Below are 5,701 nucleotides of genomic sequence, written 5' to 3'. Positions count from 1 at the left end.
CACAAGCAAGATGGAGGGGAGCTGGGACTTCTTTGGCTACAGCACCGTTTTTCATCAGGGAAGAAAATTTTACCCTGAACTCCCTAACACACTTCTCCTTAAATCTAATTTGGCAGGAATGAATGGCATGACCACCTGTAGCCATAAGGGATACTGGGCAAGTGGGTATATAGCATTTAGTCATTGGCACTGGATGCTGGCTTTCCCAGGAAGGAAGCAGAGAAGAAGAAGAATTGGGCCAACATACACAGTGTCCGCACACTTACAAAGATTAGAGGTTGACAGAGCTGACTCTCACTTCAAGAAGCATGTACCGTTTATCCCACGGTATGCAGAAGCATAAGGAAGGAAAACCCTTCCTCAGATGGGAACAGCCCACAACTTTTAATACCAGTGCTCTATTCTTAAAGGAACAAATGGAAGGCTACCAAGAAGACTGATGGTGCTGTGGAACTGAGATTCCTTCTCCAGAGCGTGGGTGATCCGACTCCCTTTCCCGAGTGTCCCTTGAGTTTGAGGTCTGTAGGGAGCCAGGCAGACCTCTGCTTGAGAAGGCCTTGCCAGAGTTGAACCCACACTCCTGGGGTCTGAGAATGGGTGGGGATCTGAGAAGGGCATCTCATATCTGGCTTGATGCAGACTTTTCACTAGGTCAAGGCACTTGCCAGGCTTTTATTTTTATTATTATTTTTAAATTTTTATTTACTTATTTGCTATGTTATTGCTACCCCAACTTTCTGATTCCATTTGCACGGACTATCTTTCTCCATTCCTTCACTTTCAGTCTGTGTGCGTCTTTAGATCTGAAGTAACCTGTGGACAGTATATAGATGGGTCTTGCATCCACTCGGTCACCCTGTATCTCTTCATTGAAACATTTAATCCATTTACATTTAAAGTAATTGATAGGTATGTATGTATTGCCATTATGTTAACTGTTTTCTGGTTGTTTTTGTGGTTCTTCTCTGTTCTTTTCTTCTCTTCCCTTGTGATTTGATGACTTTCTTAAGTATTTTGTTTGTATTCCTTTCTCTCTTATTTTTTGTGCATCTGTTACAGGTATTGGTTTGTGTTACCATGATTCATATATAAGAACCTATATATAGCAGTCTATTTTAAGTTGATGGTCACTTCAACTCAAGCACATTCTAAAAGCATTACATTTTAATCCCTCTCCAATGTGTTATGGTTTTGGTATCATATTTTACGTATTTTTATTTTTTGTATCAATTATTTTAGATATAGATCATTTTATTACTTTTGTCTTTTAAATTTTGTACTAGCTTTATAGCTGGTTGATCCACTACCTTTACTATATGTTTGCCTCTACCAGTGAGATTATTTTCATTCATAATTATCTTGTTTCCAGTAATGGCCTTTTCTGTTTAAAAAAGGTCCTTTTAAGATTTCCTGTGAGGCCAACTTAGTGTTGATGAACTCATTTAGCTTTTGCTTCTCTGGGAAATACTTTATATCTCCTTCAATTCTGAATGATATCCTTGCTGGGTAGAATATTCTTGGCTGTAAGTTTTTTCCATTCATTACCTTCAATATATCATACCATTACCTTCTAGCCTGCAAACTTTGCAGAAAAATCAGCTGATAGTCTTATGGGAGTTTCCTTTTATGTACCTATTTTTGTTTTCCTCTTGGTGCTTTTAAGATTCTCTCTTTAATTTTTTCCATTTTAATTATAATATGCCTTGGTTTGGGTCTCTTTGGGTTCATCTTGTTTGGAAATCTATGCTTCCTGGACTTGTATATGTTTTCTTTGCCAGGTTAGGGAAGTTTTCAGCCATTATTTCTTCAAATAGGCTTTCTGTCCTTTTCTCCCTTTCTCCTCATTCTGGAACCCCTATAATGTGAGTGTTAGTATGCTTGATGTTGTCTCAGAGGTCCCTTAAATTATTCTTTTTAAATTTTTTTTTGCTATCCCAATTGGGTAATTTCTACTACTCTGTCTTCCAGATCACTGATCCATTCTTCTGCATCCCCTAATCTGCTGCTGATTCCCTCTAGTGCATTTTTCATTGTATTCTTCAATTTTTTTTTAATATTTTCTCTCTCTTTGCTGATGTTTTCACTGAGTTCATTCATTCTTCTCCCGAGTTTGGTGAACATGTTTATGATTATTACTTTGAACTCTTTATCTGGTGTTGCTTATCTCCATTTAGTTTAGTTCTTTTTCTGAGGTTTTGACTTGCTTTTTCTTTAGAGGGTATTCCTGTCTCCTCATTTTGCCTAACTCTCTGTGTTTGTTTCTATGCATTAGTTATTTCAGCTAAGTCACCCAGCCTTGAAGGAATGGCCTCATGTAGAAGGTGTCCTGTGGGGCCCAGTAGTGCAATCTCCCTTGGTCAACAGAGCCAGGGGCTCTAAGGGTATCCCCTGTGTGGGCTGCATGAATGCTTTCATTGTGGTTGGGCCACAACAGCTGCAGACACTCTGCTGGGCGGGGCTGGTCCCTGGCCCAGCTGTCTACGAGGTCTGGCTGTGGCTGCTGTGGGCGGCACTGGTGAGCAGCACTGATCCCCCTAGAGTGGGAGCTGCTTTGGAGGGGTACCAGTGCTGTCTAAGGCTGCCCATCAGGTGTGATGTGGCAGGGGGACACTTTGGAGGAGTGTCAGCTGGGGCAAGTCTCCAGGTGAGCAACAGGACAGGTGCTAGCAAGGTAGATGGCCAAAGTCAGAAATGATATCCACCAGCACTGGGCCAGCTAGGTAGAAGGAGAGCAAAAAGAAATGTGACCTGCCAGTGTCTCCATACCCAGAGGAAGTTCCAATAGACCCTTGTCCCTCTAGCACATGCCCTAAAATTAGTCAGTGACTCTCCTTGTACGAGCCAAGTGCTTTTCAAGCTGCTGCCTCTGCACTGGGACTCAGGGAGGGTAAGTTTGTGTGCAGCCCCCTTAAAAACAGAGTCTCAGTTTCCCACACCCCTCCAGCTCTCCCAGACATAAGCCCCACTGGTTTTCAAAGCCAGATATTATGAGTGTTCATCTTCCCAGTGCAGGTTTCCCAAGCTGGGGAGCCTGACGTGGAGCTCAGACCCCTTGCCCCTCAGTGGGGACCTCTGTGGTTGTGATATCCCTCCTGCTTGTGGGTTGCCAAACCGGGGGTGTGGGTTCTGATTAGACCACATCTCTGCCCCTCCTACCCATCTCAATGGGGCCTTTTCTTTATATCCATAGGTATAGAAAATCTGCTCTGCTAGTCTTCAGGTTGTTCTCAGAGACAGTTGTTCTATACGTGGTTGTAGTTTTGGTGTGTCTGCAGGAGGAGGTGAGCTCAGGATTCTCCTCCTCCATCATCTTGATCTGACCTTGCCAGGCTTTTCAATGTCTTTCTCTCGTGTGCCCACTGCGACGTACAGAGCTTCTCCAGCTCCATTCTGCTATTGGGTCTGTTAACTTCTCCTTGAGCGGTCTGCATGTGTGCTCATACCATACCACATACACACTTTCTTGTACATTATTAGCCAATTCTATCAGTTGCATATTGAAAACTATATACAATAATTATCGAATAGTTTGGAATTATTTGTAACACATTGACTGTGTGAACATATAAGCATATAAATAATGTGGATTTCACATTTTCATTTGCACAGTTATCAGTCCCCAAGAGCTCCAAGAAACAAAGCATTGTGTATAGACTTTTTGTGTATATAAACAACAGACGCACACAGACACAATCCTACCTGGGTATTCAATGATGAAATAAAGAGAGAAGGCATAATCCTTATTCACAAAAGTTTACAGATAAGACGCAAAAAGGACAAACATACACAGCAAATGCAGAAGCAGATTTGGGTTCAAATTCTGGCTCCACCACTTACTTGCCCTTTGACATCAGGCACATTGAATCATATCACTGTGCCTCAATTTCTCACTTGAGAATTAGGACAGTAATATCTTCCCTGTATAACTGGCGGAGGACTTGGAAAAAAAAAAAAAAACAGGCGAAACACTAGCACAATGCTTAACACCCAAAAACACTCAAAACACTCTATTCTTGTTCAAACGGAAGAGAGATTTATTGTCTCACTATCAAACTTGGTTTTCTTAGCCCCAAGAGCCAGTCCTAATCCTTAAAAGATTGTTTAGGAACCCTAAAGTGGTACATATAAAAGAGGGACATCAGGCAGAACCCCTCATTACAGTGGATGTCCCTGGTCCTCCCAAGTCCAATGTGGCCTCTATAGGCAATCGACTTATCATGTCTGCAGGCATCTTTAGTAAAGCAGATTTCAGAGTCAGCTTTTGTTTATGATCCCTATTTTCAGTCACACAGACAGGCAGGGAACTGCCCTTTGATTTTGGTCCCTAGGCAAAAGAAATCTTTCTACCCATTCCAATTACTCCCTTCCTGAGGAAGAACATTGTGGAACTGGTTAACCAAACACCAGGACAATTTTTCTCATGTTTGGAGCTCTCCATCTCTGTTTGCGCTGGTGCTAACTAAGGTATGACTTTTCAACCCCTTGGAATATAAGTTTTGAGGCTTTGATTTGCATTCAAGGGAAAGGGGCAAAATGAGTCAACTTGCTTTGACTCTCGGCTGACATTCTCAAAACATTCTCAAATCATCACTGCCTCACCTGGAAGCTTGTTAGAAACACAGACTCTCCGGCCACGACCCACAGCCTATGGAACCAGAATCTGCATTTTAACAAGATCCAAAGGTGATTCAAATGGACATTTTGGGAAGCACAGCCCCAGGTGTGTAAACTGGCTTCAGGTAAAGAAACCTTGCACCTAGCCCAACCTAGCTATCTGGAACACTGCAGTGGGATTTCGTATAAATGTCTATGTGGTTAAACTATATTAATTATATATATATATATATATACACACATATATATATATATACTTTTTTACATTTATATATATAATTATATTTAGATACATAGCTACATTTATATCTAATTCCTGTATGTACTGATAGCATTAACTGTTCCATGCACTTACATTTTCCTCTGGGACTGCTTTGTGAGGGGCTGCCTGTGGTCAGCTAGAGCCAGCTGGCACAGGCTCATGAGAGCCAATTCTTCATGTCCCTTCCCAACTTCCCATTCAGTGATGACATGTTGGTAGCAAGAAACTGGCCATGATGGGAGTATTTGCACCACAGAAATAGGGAGACACTACAAGTCATAGTATTTTTCCTCCCAGAGAACTGGCTTACAGGACAACATATGGACCTGGTCTAAGTCAGGGGTGCTCTCTCACTGGCATGATACTGTCATTCAAGGATCTCAATCCTATTGTCCAACACGGTCTCATTCTTTTTGCAGCAGATTAAGTGCATTTCTTTTTACTCTATCTTCAGTAGAAATGGAGAACAATCAGCTACCACCTAGCATTATCTCATTGAAATGCTATTGCCCTACAATTTTATAAATTATATAAATATAAATAATTATATAAATTATATTTATTATTATAAAAATGATCTGGAGTGTCTGTTAAAATTTCTTCATAGCTTCATTCCCTGGATTTTTATTTAACAGATTTGTAATCACACCTGGGATTCTGCATTTCAAAATACACTCCAAGCGATTTTAATGGAGGTGATCTTTAGACAAAGCCTTGAAAATGGTCAATTCTGAGGCACATCCCCAGGGAAGCAGCTCACTGCATTCACCTGGGGGTTCCGAGCCCTCCCACCCTCTACCACTGCTCACTCCCAATGCCTGGTGT

This window comes from Stenella coeruleoalba (genome assembly GCF_951394435.1).
Source record: "Stenella coeruleoalba genome assembly, chromosome: 17".
NCBI classification, from domain to species: domain Eukaryota; kingdom Metazoa; phylum Chordata; class Mammalia; order Artiodactyla; family Delphinidae; genus Stenella; species Stenella coeruleoalba.
The sequence above is the reverse complement of the archived record's forward strand: the minus strand, read 5'-3'. Positions refer to the sequence as shown.